This window comes from Sapajus apella, unplaced genomic scaffold, assembly GCF_009761245.1.
Source record: "Sapajus apella isolate SASKATOON/1434 unplaced genomic scaffold, GSC_monkey_1.0 scaffold95, whole genome shotgun sequence".
NCBI lineage: Eukaryota > Metazoa > Chordata > Mammalia > Primates > Cebidae > Sapajus > Sapajus apella.
The window spans coordinates 5953541-5971092 of NW_022437035.1; the positions used below are offsets into that span (position 1 = coordinate 5953541).

A 17552-nucleotide genomic window follows, 5' to 3' on the forward strand; every position below is an offset into this window, starting at 1 on the left:
ACCATCCTGGTCAACATGGTGAAACCCCGTCTCTACTAAAAAACTACAAAAAATTAGCTGGGCATGGTGGCGCGTGCCTGTAATCCCAGCTACTCAGGAGGCTGAGGCAGGAGAATTGCCTGAACCCAGGAGGCGGAGGTTGCGGTGAGCCGAGATCGCGCCATTGCACTCCAGCCTGGGTAACATGAGCGAAACTCCGTCTCAAAAAAAAAAAAAAAAAAAAAAGTACAAAAAATTAGCTGGGCGTGGTAGCGTGCGCCTGCAGTCCCAGCTACTCAGGAGAATCGCTTGAACCTGGGAGGCGGAGATTCCAGTGAGAAGACCACGCCACTGTACTCCAGCCTGGGTGACAGATCGACACTCCGTCTCAAAAAAAAAAAAAAAAAGTATGAATGCATATTTTTCTCTTTCTCTTAACTGAAACAATTGTATAAAATAGCATGTATATAATGTTCCGGGGCCGGGCGCGGTGGCTCACGCCTGTAATCCCAGCACTTTGGGAGGCTGAGGTGGGCTGATCACAAGGTCAGGAATTCGAGATCAGTTTGACCAACATGGCGAAACCTCGTCTCTACTAAAAATACAGAAATTGGCCGGGTTAGATGGCATGCTCCTGTAATCCCAGCATCCCGGGAGGCCAGACGGGCAGATCACGAGGTTAGGAGATCCCGACCATCCTGGCTAACACCATGAAACCCAGTCTGTACTAAAATATACAAAAAATTAGCTGAGCGTGGTAGCGCGCACCTGTAGTCCCAACTATTCCGGAGAATTGCTGGAACCTGGGAGGAGGCTCCAGTGAGAAGAGACCACGCCACTACCCTCTAGCCTGGGCGACAGAGCGAGACTCCGTCTCAAAAAAAAAAAAAAAAAAAAGTATGAATGCATATTTCTCTCCTCTTAACTGATTTAAGAAACAATTGTATAAAATTGCCGGGCGCTGCGGTGCGTGCCTGTGGTCCCAGCTACTCCGGACGCTGAGGTGGGAGGATCGTTTGAGCCCAGGAATTCTGGTTTGTAGTGCGCTATGCCTATCGGGTGTGCGCACCAAGTTCGGCATCAAAATGGTGACCTCCCGGGAGCGGGGGACCACCAGGTTTCCTAAGGAGGGGTGAGCCGGCCCAGGTTGGAAACAGCAAATCAGAACTCCGGTGTTGATTTGTAGTCGGATCGTTCCTGTGAATATACACTACATTCCAGCCTGGGCAACATAGCGAGACCCCGTCTCTTAAAAATAAATAAATAAATATTAAAAAAAGAAAGAAGCAATTGTATAAAATAGCATGTATATAATGTTCCAGGGCCGGGCTTGGTGGCTCACGCCTGTAATCCCAGTACATTGGGAGGCTGAGGCAGGCGAATCACAAGGTCAGGAATTTGAAACCAGTTTAACCAACATGGCGGAATCCCGTCTCTACTAAAAATACAGAAATTAGCGGGGTTAGGTGGCATGCGGCTGTAATCCCAGCAACCCGGGAGGCCAGACGGGCGGATCACGAGGTCAGGCGATCCAGACCATCCTGGCTAACACCGTGAAACCCAGTCTCTACCAAAATGTACAAAAAATTAACTGGGCGTGGTAGCGTGCGCCTGTAGTCCCAGCTACTCCGGAGGCTGAGGTGGGAGGATCGCTTGAGCCCAGGAATTCTGGGTTGCAGTGCTCTATGCCTATAGGGTGTCCACACCAAGTTCGGCATCAATATGGTGACCTCCCGGGAGCGGGGGACCACCAGGTTGCCTAAGTAGGGATGAACTTGCCCAGGTCGGAAATGTAGGATCCTGCCTGTGAATATCCACTGCACTCCACCCTGGGCAACATAGTGAGACCCTGTCTCTAAATAAATAAATATAATGTTTTTTTAAAAAATAAACAATTGTTTGAAATAGCATGTATATAAGGTTCCGGGGCTGGGCGCAGTGGCTCACGCCTGTAATCCTAGCACTTTGGGAGGCCGAGGTGGGCGGATCACAAGGTCAGGAATTCCAGATCAATTTGACCAACATGGCGAAACCCCGTCTCTACTAAAAATACAGAAATTAGCCGGGTTAGGTGGCATGCGCCTGTAATCCCAGCATCCGTGGAGGCTAGACGGGCAGATCACGAGGTCAGGAGATCCAGACCATCCTGGCTAACACCGTGAAGCCCCGTCTCTACTAAAATATACAAAAAATTAGCTGGGCATAGTAACGCGCGCCTGTAGTCCCAGCTACTTGGGAGAATCGCTGGAACCTGGGAGGGGGTTCCACTGAGAAGAGACCACGCCACTGCCCTCCAGCCTGGGCGACAGAGCGAGACTCCGTCTCAAAAAAAAAAAAAAAAAAAAAAAAGTATGAATGCATATTTCTCTCCTTCTCTTAACTGATTTAAGAAACAATTGTATAAGATTGCCGGGCGCTGCGATGCGTGCCTGTAGTCCCAGCTACTCCGGAGGCTGAGGTGGGAGGATCGTTTGAGCCCAGGAATTCTGGGTTGTAGTGCGCTATGCCTATCCAGTGTCCGCACTAATTTCGGCATCAGTATGGTGACCTCCCGGGAGCGGGGGACCACCAGGTTTCCTAAGGAGGGGTGAGCCGGCCCAGGTCGGAAACAGCAAGTCAAAACTCCGGTGTTGGTTTGTAGTTGGGGATCGTTCCTGTGAATATATACTACACTCCAGCCTGGGCGGCATAGCGAGACCTGGTCTCTAAAATAAATAAATAAATAAAAATTAGAAGGAAAAAAAGAAACAATTGTAGGGCGCAGTGGCTTATGCCTGTAATCCCAGCACTTTGGGAGGCTGAGGCGGGCGGATCACAAGGTCAGGAATTCGAGACCAGTTTGACCAACATAGTGAAACCCCGTCTTTACTAAAAATACAAAAATTGGCCGGGTACGGTGGCTTATGCCTGTATTCCCAGCACTTTGAGAGGCCAAAGCGGGTGGATCACCTGAGATCAGGAGTTCGAGACCATCCTGACCAACATGGTGAAATCCTTGTCTCTTAAAAAAAAAAAAAATTAGCTGAGCGAGCTGGCATGCGACTATAATCCCGGCTACTCAGGAGGCTGAGGCGGGAGAATCACTTGAACCTGGGAGGTGGAGATTGCTGTGAGCCGAGATCACCCCGCTGCACTCCAACCTGGGTGACAGGGCGAGACCGTCTCCAAAAAAAAAAAAATAATGTTCTGTTAATATGAAGTATGTGTAATACATTTGCCAATAACAGCACAAAGGAACTGGGTGGGAGCAAAGCTCTATGAGCTGAAGAAATGGCTACAGATCGTAAAATAACAATTTTTTTTTTTTTTTTTTTTTGAGACGGAGTTTCACTCATGTTACCCAGGCTGGAGCGCAATGGCGCGATCTCAGCTCACCGCAACCTCCGCCTCCTGGGTTCAGGAAATTCTCCTGCCTCAGCCTCCTGAGTAGCTGGGATTACAGGCACGCGCCACCATGCCCAGCTAATTTTTTGTATTTTTAGTAGAGACGGGGTTTCACCATGTTGACCAGGATGGTCTCCATCTCTTGACCTCGTGATCCACCCGCCTCGGCCTCCCAAAGTGCTGGGATTACAGGCTTGAGCCACTGCGCCCGGCCCAACAATGTTTTATTGGGTATGTAAGTTTAATAGATGGATCTGTAATAGATGTATGTATAACAATAAAGCCATGAAAAAAGGGGAAAAGGAATGGAGTTATATAGGTATAACTCCTATATAGCTATATATCACTAGAATTAAGCTAATATAAACTAGAAGCTGATTCTTTTTTTTTTTTTTTTTGAGACGGAGTCTTGCTCTGTCACCCAGGCTGGAGTGCAGTGGTATGATGTCAGTTCACTGCAACCTCCACCTTCTTGGGTTCAAACAGTTCTCCCATCTCAGCATTCTGAGTAGCTGGGATTACAGGTGTGCACCACCACGCCCAGCTAGTTTTTTTTTTTTTTTTTTTGAGATGGAGTCTTGCTCTGTCTCCCAGGCTCTAGTGCAGTGGCACAATATCGGCTCACTGCAACCTCTGCCTCCCAGGTTCAAGAGATTCTCCTGCCTCAGCCTCCCGAGTAGCTGGAACTACAGGAGCATGCCACCATGCTTGGCTAAATTGTGTATTTTTAGTAGAGATGGTGTTTCACCATATTGGTCAGGCTGGTCTTGAACTCCTTACCTCATGATCTGCCTACCTCAGCTCCCAAAGTGCTGGGATTACAGGTGTGAGCCACTGAGCCTGGCCTAATTTTTGTATTTTTTAGTAGAGACGGGGTTTCACCATGTTGGCCAGGCTGGTCTTGAACTGCTGACCTTAGGTGATCTGCCCACCTCAACCTCCCAAAGTGAGGAGATTATAGGTGTGAACCACCTTGCCTGGCCAATCTGAAGCTGATTCTGATATGTTGAGATTATATAATAAATCCCAGAGCAACCACTTAAAAAACAAAAGCCTCAAAATTTAAATGTTTCATCAGAAACATTTAAATTTCTTATTTATTTATTTATTTATTTATTTTTTGAGTTGGAGTTTCGCTGCTCTTGTTACCCAGGCTGGAGTGCAATGGCGTGATCTTGGCTCACCGCAACCTCTGCCTCCTGGGTTCAGGCAATTCTCCTGCCTCAGCCCCCTGAGTAGCTGGGATTACAGGCACACGCCACCATGCCCAGCTAATTTTTTGTATATTTAGTAGATGGGGTTTCACCATGTTGACCAGGATGGTCTCGATCTCTTGACCTCGTGATCCACCCGCCTCAGCCTCCCAAAGTGCTAGGATTACAGGCATGAGCCACTGCGCCTGGCTCATTTAAATTTCTTTAATAATTATTTCACTAGTTTTTCAGAAAACATTCACTTAAATTAGAAAAAATCATTTACTTAAATTAGGAGAAAGTAGTAAAGGAGGAATAGAGAAGTAAAGGAGGAATAGAGAAGTAAAAAAGATGTGAAATAGGCTGGGGTGGGTGGCTTCTGCCTCTAATCCCAGCACTTTGGGAGGCCAAGGTGGGCAGATCACCTGAGGTCAGGAGTTCTAGACCAGCCTGGCCAACACGGTGAAACCCCATCTCTACTAAAAATACAAAAATTAGCCTGGTGTGGTGGCGCGTGCCTGTAATACCAGTTTCTCAGGAGGCTGAGGCAGGAGAATCACTTGAACCCAGGAGGCAGATGTTGCAGTGAGCTGAGATCACACCACTGCACTCCAACCTGGGTGACAGAGCGAGACTCCGTTTCCCCCCCACCAAAAAAAAAAAGATGTGAAACATATACCAAAAAAGAGTAAAATGGCAGTTGAGTGCTAAGTAATTAGATAACTTCAATGAAATGGACAAACTCCTAGAAAGACATAAAGCACCAAAATTGACCCAAGAAGAGACACCATTTGAATAGACCTATAACAAGTGAAGATACTAAATTAGTAATTGAGGGGACTGGTGGGGTAAATTGCTCTTGGGAAACAGTAGTATGGCATTGGGCTGCAAGATTGGCCTGTCTACCCTCAACAGTGACCTGGCCAATGTAGGGGTCAAGTGCCTCCAGATGCTAGACCCTGGGGCCGATTATCTGCATCTGGATGTAATGGACGGGCATGCACATGATGGTGTCCAAGCCAGAACAGTGGGTAAAGCCAATGGCTATAGCAGGAGCCAATCAGTACACCTTTCATCTTGAGGCTGCTGAGAACCCAAGGGCGTTGATTAAAGACATTTGGGAAAATGGGATGAAGGTTGCTCTTGCCATCAAACCAGGAACCTCAGTTGAGTCTTTGGCACCATGAGCTAATCAACTAGATATGGCCTTGGTTATGACAGTGGAACCAGGTCTTGGAGGGCATAAATTCATGGAACATATGATGCCAAAGATTCATTGGTTGAGGACCCAGTTCCCGTCTTTGGATATTGAGGTCGCTGTGGAGTAGATCCTGACACTGGCCGTTATTAGTGTGTAGAGGAGCTAACATGATTGTGTCTGGCAGTGCTATTATGAGTGAAGACCCTAGATCTGTGGTCAACCTGTTAAAAAATGTATGGTCAGAAGCTGCTCAGAAACATTCTTGTGATCCATGAAACCATAAGCCCAGTTCATGAAGTCTCCTTTTTACTGGGAAACAGGAATATTGACTACCACATCGTAATGCGATTGGAGCCATTCTGCTTTTTTGAGCAGTTATTCATTCCAGCGATTATAGTGGATTGAGCAGAATATTCTAAGAGGTTAGAAATGGGTGTGTATAACTATTTTTTTTTTTTTTTTTTTTTGAGACGTAGTTTCACTCTTGTTACCCAGGCTGGAGTGCAATGGCGCGATCTCGGCTCACCGCAACCTCCGCCTCCTGGGTTCAGGCAATTCTCCTGCCTCAGCCTCCTGAGTAGCTGGGATTACAGGCACGCACCACCATGCCCAGCTAATTTTTTGTATTTTTAGTAGAGACGGGGTTTCACCATGTTGACCAGGATGGTCTCGATCTCTTGACCTCGTGATCCACCCGCCTCGGCCTCCCAAAGTGCTGGGATTACAGGCTTGAGCCACCACGCCCGGCAACTATTTTTAGTAATACAGTTTAATGATTAGTGAGTGAGATATGGTTTTTATTGAGAGCCTTGATTTTTATAAAGAGTAAAAATATGGCTGCAAACAGAAAAGTATCTTTTTTTTTAATATATTCTTTTGCTTGGATTTTTTTTTCCTCCATTTTATTGCATTTTAGGTTTTGGGGTACATGTGAAGAACATGCAAGATTGTTGCATAGGTACACACGTGGCAGTGTGATTTGCTGCCTTCCTCCCCATCACCTACATCTGGCATCTCTCCCCTTGCTATCTCTCCCCAACTCCCCACCCCCCACCATCCCTCCCCTATTTCCCCCCAACTGACCCCAGTGTGTAGTCAGAAAAGTATCTTAATGCCTAAGGAGGGCATATTAGCTACACTATAAAAAACAATTTTTTTTTCTGCATTTCTGAAAAGAATTTTGTTGTTTTTCATCTGTTTTCCAAAAGCAAAGGAAGCCTTTTTTTCTATTTTATGTTATGTGTGATTTGTTTCTATGCTTGGTAATATGAGCCAAATGGAATTAAAAAATATAAATTTGGGTGGGATTGTGTACCATTAAAAAATAAATAAATAAATAAGTAATTGGCCGGGCGCGGTGGCTCAAGCCTGTAATCCCAGCACTTTGGGAGGCCAAGGCGGGCAGATCATGAGGTCAAGAGATCGAGACCAATCTGGCCAACTCAGTGAAACCCCGCCTTTACTAAAAATACAAAAAAATTAGCCAAGCGTGGTAGCACGCACCTGTGGTCCCAGCTACCCGGGAGGTTGAGGCGGAAGAATCGCTTGAACCCAGGAGGCAGAGGTTGCAGTGAGCCGAGATTGTGCCACTGCACTCCAGCCTGGTGACAGAGCAAGACTCCGTCTCAAAAAAAAAAAAAGTAATTAAAAGAGAGAGAGAGAGAGAGAGAGAGACCTGGGCACAATGGCTGTTGCCTGTAACTGTTGGTAAGAACGTAAAATGGTGCAGCCAGTTTGAAAAACAAAGTAGTTGGCCAGGCGTGGTGGATTGTACTTGTAATCCCACCACTTTGGGAGACCAAGGAGGGAGGATCACTTGAAGACCAGCCTGGGCACCAAAGTGAGACTCTTTCTCTACAAAAAATTTAAAAATTAGCCAGGCGTGGTTACTCGCACCTGTAGTCCCAATTACTTGGGAGGCTGAGGTGGGAGGATTGCTTGAGCCTGGGAGAGGCTATACTGAAGTATGATTGCATCACTGCACCTCCAGCCTCGTAGTCAAAGTGAGACCCTGTTTCAAAAAAAGAAAGAAATTAACTGGGTGCAGTAGCGTGCCTCTATAGTCACGGCTACTTGAGAGGCCAAGGTGTCAGGGTTGCTTGAGCCCAGAATTTTGAGGTTGCAGTTAGCTATGATTGTGCCTGAGTGACAGAGAGACCCAGTCTCAAGAAAGATAAAAAGAAAAATGTTGTGGCAGTTCATCAAACAATTAAACACAGAGTTACCATATGACCCAGCAATTCAACTTAGACATGTCTTCCCAAGAGAAATGAAAACATAGGTTTATAAGAAAAACGTATATGTGAGTGTTTATAGTGTTTATTATTCATCATAGCCAGAAGGTAGAAACAGTTCATATACATCAGCTGATGAATGGATGAACAAAATGTGGTCTATCCATACTATGGAATTATTTGGAAATAAAATTGAATGAAGTACCATGGGTGGAGCTTGAAAACATTATGCTAAGTGAAAGAAACCAACCACAAAAGAACACACATAATTCTATTCATATGCAAGTCTAGAATAGGCACATCTACAGAGACAGAGTAGATTAGTGGTTGCTTAGGGCTGGCAAAAGTGGATGGAGTATAAAACAAAAACAGACAAAGTGGATGGGTATAGGGGGTGATAGCTGAAAGATACAAGGTTTTATTTATGAAATGATGAAAATATTCTAAAACTGGTGTTGATTGTACAACGCTGAATATACTAAAAACTACTGAATTGTGCACTTTGGGTGAATTTTAGGGTATATGAATTATATATCAATAAAGCTGTTTTTTAAAAAAAACTTAGGCAAATGTAAACAGTGGGCATTGACTGTGTTCCAAGAAAACTTTATGGACACAGAAATTTGAATTTAACATAATTTTCATTTTTATTTATTTATTTTTGAATTCAACATAATTTTCACAATACATTTTTTTTTGAAAACCGTTAAAAAATGTAAAACTCCGGCTGGGCACGATGGCTCACACCTGTAATCCCAGCACTTCAGGAGGCCGAGGCAAATGGATTATGAGGTGAAGAATTCAAGATCAGCCTGGCCAAAATGGTAAAACCTTGTCTCTACTAAAATACAGGTGTGGTGGTGGGCATCTGTAATCCCAGCTACTTGGGAGGCTGAGGCAGAGAATTGCTTGAACCCTGGATGCGGAGGTTGCAGTGAGCCAACATTGCACCACTGCACTACAGTCTGGGCAAAGAAGAGGCGAGATTCTGTCTCAAAAAATAAATAAATAAAAGGAAAGAAAAGAAAATTAGCTGGGCATGGTGGCTTATGCCTGTAATCCCAGCTACTCAGGAGGCTGAGGCAGGAGAATTGCTTGAACCCAGGAAGCAGAAATTTCGGTGAGCCGAGATCACCCCACTGCACTCCAGCCTGGACAACAAGAAACTCCATCTTAAAAAAAAAAAAGTAAAAATCATTCTTAGCTCTCAGGCCACACAGAAATAGGTGGTGGGTTGGATTTGTCCTGTGGGCCATAATTTGCTGATCTCTGACCTAAGTTACTATTTGATAGATGTTAGATGTTGTGAGAGGGTATGAGAGACTAGACTGTAAGGAAAGAGGGGTTGGGTTTTTTTTTTGTTGTTTTTTTTTTTGAGACAGAGTCTCACTCTGGTGCCCAGGCTGGAGTGCAGTGGGGCAATCTTGGCTCACTGCAATCTCCGCCTACTGGGTTCAAGTGATTCTCCTGCCTCAGCCTCCCAAATAGCTGGGATTACAGGTACATGCCACCACGCCTGGCTAATTTTTGTATTTTTAGTAGAGAGGAGGTTTTGCCTTGTTAACCAGGCTGTTCTTGAACACATGACTTCAGGTGATCTGACCCTCCTCGGTCTCCCAAAATGCTGGGATTACAGGTGTGAACTACCGTGTCCAGCCAGGAAAGGGATTTTTTATGACATTTCTTCAGCCATAATTTTGCCAGGAAAAGCTCTTCTTTTTTCTTCATTAAGCAGATCTCAGACCCAAAGATGACGGACAATATTACCACCTAGAGCAAGGTTTTTCAACCTTGGCACTATTGACGTTTTGCCTGAATAATCTCTCTGTTGTGAGGAGCTGCCTTGTGTATTCTAGGATGTTCAGCAGCATCTCTGCCTTCTACCTACTAGATGTCAGTAGCATTCCCCCAACCCACCCCAGTTGTTGTGACAACCAAAAATGTCTTCAGAAATTGTCAAGTGTCTCTGGGATAGGGAAGACAACCTCCTAATCTCCTCTTTGTCCCTACGCAACCTCCATGACCACATTGAGAACCACTGATCTACAGAAAAGTGTAATAGTAGTGACATTCAGAGAGGCAGGATGGTATAGTGTAAAGCTTGCCAAACCTTAATGTTTACATAAATGACCTGGGGAATCTTGGAAAAATGTGCGTTCTGGTTCAGCAGTTCTGGGATGAAACTGACAATTCTGTATTAAAAACAAACTCTCAGGTGTTGATGCCTCCTACTCCAAGGACCACACTTTGAATAGCAGAGCAGTAGTAGAAAGTACACGGGCTTAGAAAGAAGACAGACCTAGGCTTGAATTCTAGCTAAATTACTTCTACCTTGGACAAGATACATAGCTCTCTGGTCTTCATTTTCTCATTGGTAAAATGGGACTACTAATGCTGACCTTGCAGAGTTCTAATGAGGATTCATGGAATGCATAGTCCCTGGCAGAAAGGAAGATATGGAAGGAACTATAATTGGCCTAATGTAGGAGGCTCTGGTTACCATGGGCACTACCCTGTTGTGATTTATCAAGCCATTACACCCCACTGAACCTCAGAATTCCAGTGGAAAAACCTGTTTGTAAACCATGTTCACGTATTCTGTTGAAAGTAATCATCATTTGATTTATGATGATAAGGCTCAGATAAGTGATTAATTTTACTCTCCTTCCTGTTTTTTATGTTGTCCATTAACTGAGCAAGGTGCTGATGCAAGGGGATGGCAGATGCATTTTGAAGAAAAAAGGAGAGAGAGAGAGTACTTATAGAATTCTTGACTTTATTGAGGTCAAATGTAGGTGGCTTTTCAAGAAGGACTCAATTTCAGAACCAGTGGCAGTTAACATATGAGTCACATTACCTTATGCTAATAAGTTCAGACTTTTTTTCTTTTTACTGCAGAGAGAGGGGGGAAAAAAATCTCTTTCCTGCACTACTTGCTGCATTGCACAATTAGCTGGATGCTTTGGAAGATTTTTCCACTTGAAAGATTTGTTATTTGTCATTTTGAGAAAGTGGGTGCTGAGTGTAATTTGCCAGGAGACTAAACGGTTATGTTATTTCTTATCTAGGCTGGAATTTTACTCTAATAATTCAATCTATCAGTAAGAAAAGCCAAATAGGAAGTTGTGAGATCCCAATACTATCTTATATTGAAAACAAAGCCTCCTTCTCCTGTTATTTGGCATTCTAAATGTTTTCACATACCCAAGTGGGATTATGATTGGATTAAATACCAACATTACAGATCATCCCAGCATACAAGTGGACACAAGTTGTCCATAATGGAAGGAACTTTCAAAAGGGGAAGACAGGTAGAACAATTCTGGCAATTTCAGTAAAATCTTAAATCCTAGACTCCTAGGACCAAGCAAACCATCACCTTCAAAGATGTAAACTCTGGAGGGTAATGTAGTTACACAGGGTAGTAGTTGCGTACTCTATATTAGTGCACCAAGAAATATCTTTTCCTATTTCAGAAGAAAGACTGTTATCTACTTGTTTTGTTTTTTTTTTGAGACAGAGTCTCACTTTGTTGCCCAGGCTGGAGTGCAATGGTGTGATCTCAGCTCATTGCAAACCTCCATCTCCTGGGTTCAAATGATTCTCCTGCCTTAGCCACCTGAGTAGCTGGGATTACAGGCATGTACCACTATGCCCGGCTAATTTTATATTTTTAGTAGAGACAGGGTTTGTGCATGTTGGTCAGGCTGGTCTCAAACTCCTGACCTCAGGTGATCTGCCTGCCTCGGCCTCCCAAAGTGCTGGGATTATAGGCGTGAGCCACCATGCCAGGCCTGTTATCTACCTTTTTTACCGCTTTGCTCTCCCATGGTTTTTTTTCTTTCTTTCTTTTAAGACAAAGTCTCTCTCTGTCACCCAGGCTGGAGTGCAGTGACGTGATCTCGGCTCACTGCAACCTCTGCCTCCTGGGTTGAAGCGATTCTCCTGCCTCAGCCTCCTGAGTAGCTGGGATTACAGGTGTGCACCACCATGGCCGGCTAATTTTTGTATTTTTGGTAGAGACGAGGTTTCACCACGTCGGTCAGGCTGGTCTCAAACTCCTGAGCTCATGATCCACCCACCACAGCCTCCCAAAGTGCTGGAATTACAGGCATGAGCCACCACACCCGGCCTCTCCCATGGGTTTTAAGCAGTGCCTGTGGATGGCATGGGTGCCACTGCTCAGGTCTAGGACATGGACAGACAGGGGTGAGTGATGAATGCATGTGAGCTAATGAAGGCGTGTAAAGAAGGAAGTAGAACGGACGCTGGCTAGTGCTCCACTGGACCCCATTCTGCCTTTGTGTGGGATGAAGTGCTAGGGACTATCAGTTACTTTGTGCTAGGTACCATGCCAAATGCTTTAACTGAATACCACCTCATTTGATATAACAGAGACTCATTTATTCATTCAAGAGATATTACAAAATAGGCCAAGCACAGTGGCTCACACCTATAATCCCAGCACTTTATTAAGGTCAGATGTAGGCAAGGCAGCCAGATCACTTGAGGCCAGGAGTTTGAGACCAGTCTGGGCAACATGGACAAACCCTTTCTCTACTAAAAATATGAAGATTAGCCAGGCGTGGTGATAGGTGCCTGTAGTCCCAGCTACTTGGGAGGCTAAGGCAGGAGAATTGCTTGAATCCAGGAGGCAGAGATTGCAGTGAGCCGAGATTGCGGCACTGCGCTCCAGCCTGGGCGACAAGTGTGAGACTCTGTCTCAAAAAAAAAAAAAGATATTATAAAATAATTAGGCATGGTTGGGCACACCTGTAGTCCTGGCTACTTGGGAGGCTGAGACAGGAGGATCACTTGAGCTCAGGAGTTTGAGGCTGCAGTGAGCTATGTTCCTGTCACTGCATGAAGCCTGGGTGACAGAGTGAGACCCTGCCTCTTTTATTTATTTATTTTTTTAAATAGAGACGGTTAGCCGAGTGTGGTGGCTCATTCCCGTAATCCCAGCACTTTGGGAGGCTGAGGCGGGTGGATCCCTGAGGTCAGGAGTTCAAGACTAGGCTGGCTAACATGGCGAAAACCCGTTTCTACTAAAAGTAGAAAAATCTGGCCGCAGTGGCATGTACTTGTAATCCCAGCTACTTGGGAGACTGAGGCAGGATAATTGCTCGAACCTGGGAGGTGGAGATTGCCTGAGATCCAGCCACTGCACCCCAGCCTGGGTGATGGGGCGAGACAGGGTCTCCCTACATTGGTTGCCCAGGCTGGTCTCAAAGTTCTGGGCTCAAAGGATCGTCCTGCCTCAGCCTCCCAAAGTGCTAGGATTATAGATGTGAACCACCATGCCCAGCACTGTGATTTACTGGGTGCCCACATGGACCAGGCAGAGAATATCTCCTAGCAATGATCAAGGGCTACTTTGGACCTAGGTTTTGTAATTGGCTTCATCTTTAAGGGGGGAAATGGAAGCTCAGACAGGATCATAGCATGCTTAAAAACTCAGTAAAGCCGTTATCTATTCTGAAAGAGGCAGAATAGGACAGGGACAGGTAGGTAATGAGAGAATAGGGAGAATAGACGGGCACACCCTTTAACTTAATAATGACCAGTAAGGGCTGCAGTTGCTTATTTGAACCTCACATTGAAGTTCTCATGTAAGTTGAGCAAGTCTTAGCTCAAGGTTCAGTTTCCTTATTGGGGTCGCTGAGGCAGCATACCCTAGAAACAAAAGCATAGGCCTCAGAGTTTGATTCCTGGCTCTGCCTCTAATCAGCTTTGCAACCTTAGACAAGTTCCTTAATCTGCTCACATGCCTCTGTTCCCTATCTGTAAAATGGTGATCATAATAATTCTTCCCACATAGTGTTCCAAGAATTAAAATTGAGTAATTACTACTGGTAAAGTACTTAAAATAGTACCTAGCACAAGATAAGTGCTACTATATAAGGATTGTTACCTAAAAGGAAATAACAGCTTGGGCAACACGGCGAAACCCTGTCTCTACAAAAAATACAAAATTAGCCGGGTGTGGTGGTGTGCACCCGTGGTCCTAGTGTCTCGGGAGGCTGAAGTGGGAGGATCACCTGGACCTGGGAGTTCACTGCTGCTGTGAGCTGCCTGATTGCACTACTGCACTACAGCCTGGGTGACAGAGTGAGACCTTGTCTTAAAAAATAAATAAATAAAATAAATTTTTTTTTTTTTTTTTTTTTTTTTTTGAGACGGAGTTTCAGTCTTGTTACCCAGGCTAGAGTGCAATGGCGCAATCTCGGCTCACCACAACCTCTGCCTCCTGGGTTCAGGCAATTCTCCTGCCTCAGCCTCCTGAGTAGCTGGGATTACAGGCACGCACCACCATGCCCAGCTAATTTTTTGTATTTTTAGTAGAGACGGGGTTTCACCATGTTGACCAGAATGGTCTCGATCTCTTGACCTCGTGATCCACCCGCCTCGGCCTCCCACAGTGCTGGGATTACGGGCAATAAAATAAATTTCAAAAAATAAAAAGGAAATAAGTTTAGTGCCTCTCGTCAGTTTGCTCCCTTTCTCAGCCTGTCCTCCACTTCCTCACACACCCTCTTGCTCTGGGCCTGTTGTCCTGGTCCCTCCTTCACACTGCCACACCTTTGCATATGCTGTTCTCTTTGCCTGGAATGTCGTTCTCACTTGTTGCCTGGCAGAACTACTCATTCTCCTTCTAGGCTCTGCTCAAGGCCTTCCTCCACTTTGTGCCCAAGCTCACCACACAGCTTCTAAGTGATGGGACTGAGATTTGCAGCCAGGTCATCTGTCTTTCAGGTCAGTCCTCTTTCCACTATCCTATGCTCCCCTAACAGGAAGTGTGAAAGAGAAGTAGGAGAGAAAAGGTTAGAAACCTGGAGAGAACTTAGGTATTTGGTAAACAGGAAACAGAAAGTGGAAAGAAGAGATCTTTTGAAGGCCTTCCTCAACTTAACAACTATTTGTCTATGGCATTATTTTATTGCGTTTGGTATATGATACTATCTTGAAAGCATTTTGTAAACTTGCCAGTGGCTTACATTTTTGCCGGGTGAATGACATGACTAATGATCCCTGCTACATTGCCTCAATGTCTAGTTTGTCATTTTGAATCAAGTGAACATTTTCTATACGTGAATCATTTTCACTTGCCCATGATACAATGAGAATTCCTTACCTTTGGCTTAAAATGAGGCTTATCCTGTAATAATTAAGCAGTCTAGTTGTATATTTAACACAGCCAGAATACTCCTCCCTGTATTCAGCCTCGTGTCTTCTCATAATATTTGTTATTTCCACCTAGGTAGCAATTGGTAACATCTTTATTCTGAGACTCTTTCATGTATGGATTTTGAAAAGTATTTGTTCAGACCACATTGTTCCTTAACTTTTAAAATCCACTTCCTGGCCGGGCAGTGATGGCTCACGCCTGTAATCCCAGCACTTTGGGAGGCCGAGGCAGGAGGATCACCTGAGGTCAGGAGTTCGAGACCAGCCTGACCAACATGGAGAAACCCCGTCTCTACTAAAAATACAAAATTAGCCAGGCATGTTGGCACATGCCTGTAGTCCCAGCTACTCTGGAGGCTGAGACAGGAGAATTACTTGAACCTGAGAGGTGGAGATTATGGTGAGCCAAGATTGCACCATTGTACTCCAGCCTGAGTGACAGAACCAGAATCCATCTTTAAAAAAAAAAAATCCGGGCCGGGCGCAGTGGCTCAAGCCTGTAATCCCAGCACTTTGGGAGGCCGAGGCGGGTGGATCACGAGATCAAGAGATCGAGACCATCCTGGTCAACATGGTGAAACCCCGTCTCTACTAAAAATACAAAACATTAGCTGGGCATAGTGGTGCGTGTCTGTAATCCCAGCTACTCAGGAGGCTGAGGCAGGAGAATTGCCTGAACCCGGGAGGCGGAGGTTGCGGTGAGCCAAGATCGCGCCATTGCACTCCAGCCTGGGTAACATGAGTGAAACTCCCTCTAAAAAAAAAGGAAAAAAAAAAAAAAAAAAAAAAATCCACTTCCCTCTCACTGACAGTGCAGTTTTGGAAGAGCCTGTATTTAAAGCATTGGAACTTACAGAAAAGATAGTAAGAGGGAAGGTTTAGCTTTCCAAGGTGCTCATGGTCTAGAGAAACAGGAAAACACATGAAAAGATAACACAAAGAAATATGTATATATATTTAATGAGGGTGTGCTAGTTGAGAGGGAAAGAGAAATCACTGTGCTGTGGGGTGAACCATGGAGATGTGGCTTGAGCAAAGGCAGTGGGTGGGAATCCTGTGGTTTGAGCAGGGAGTGGGTGTGATGTTTGGTTTTTTGTTTTTTGTTTGAGATGGGGTCTCACTCAGACTGGAGTGCAGTGGCGCTATCACAGCTCACTACTGACTTGACCTGCTGCGCTCAAAAATAAATTCTTCTGCCTAACCTCCCCAGTAGCTGGCACTATAGGCATGTGCCACCATAGCTGGCTAATTTTGTATTTTTTTGTAGAAATGGGATCCAGCTATGTTGCCTAGGCTGGTCTGGAACTCCTGGGCTCAAGGGATCCTTCTGCCTCAGCCTCCCAAAGCTCTGAGATTACAGGCATGAGCCACCATGCCCAGCTAGAGATGTATGTGAATTGGTAGGTTCAGGCTAGATACTAGAGGCTTGAGAAGCCCAGGTTAAAGAGCTTGTATTCATCAGATGTGACGAAGAGCTTTGAAGTTTTTACTAGGAGTGTGATTTAAAGTGGTTTGCATGCAGAATGATTTGGAATGTCTGGGGTTTGGGGTGGGGAGAGAGGTTGGAAATAGGAAACAATTGAAGGCAAATGCTTTGGGCAGGGTATCACATTGAAACCTGAAGAGCAGTGGGACTCGCTGGGTGGCGGCTGGGACAAAACTATGCAGATGCTAAGCATCTAGTGAATCCCGGGATCCAGGGGTTCTGTGACCAAGAATGAGCAGAAGACCTACTAGGCCTAAGATTCAGGAGGTCCTGAGGTCCGGAGCCAGTCCTCAGTCTCCGAGATCAGCCAGGAAGAAGGGAATTTGGGTCAAGCCTGACCAGAGTTGAGCTCAGGTCAGTCCGCTTCTCATGTCTGGTTCCTGCATGCAATCAGGGTATTACTTGTATAAAACCATCGAGATCCCTAAACTGATGTCTGAATACCAGGCGTCTCGGCAGAGTGCCATTGTGTGACCTCGGGCATATCACCTACTTCCCCAAGACCTTAGTTATTCTGAAAAATGAGGGGAGGCCCTCAGCTTTAGCATCTTATTTTAGGTGATCTGGGCAGAAGAGGCTCACTGTGCTCCTTTCCCTTTCATATTTCCTTCTTTGGTAGGAAGTCATTTTAAGACCTGAGTGATAGGTGTGAGAAAGTCTAGAGGATGGGAAGAATATTGCTTAAGGAATAAGCGCTACATCCCTGATAGAAGGGGTAAATTGGCCTGGGAAAAGCACTGCGGCTGCTACCTGCTTCCCAAGTGACCCTGAACTTAATTTTTTTTTTTTTTTTTTTTTTTTTTTTTTTTTTAAGGGGTTTTTTTTTTTTTTCCCCGGGCGGGGGGGAAAGGCGGCGTCTCCGCCCAACGCCACCCCCCCCTCCCTGG

General features: G+C 45.2%; 1 protein-coding gene, 1 long non-coding RNA gene and 1 pseudogene across 8 annotated transcripts in view; all 3 read left to right on the plus strand.

Annotated features, from left to right (window-relative positions):
• NF2 (neurofibromin 2) overlaps positions 1 to 17552 on the plus strand; it is a 94406-nt gene that overhangs the window by 5371 nt on the left and 71483 nt on the right. The window lies entirely within an intron of this gene.
• LOC116535614 lies at positions 2279 to 17358 on the plus strand. The gene is made up of 2 exons (XR_004262290.1): positions 2279 to 2566; positions 17330 to 17358. It is a non-coding gene; the product is annotated as an uncharacterized LOC116535614 (long non-coding RNA).
• On the plus strand, positions 5190 to 6049 carry LOC116535613 (annotated as a pseudogene).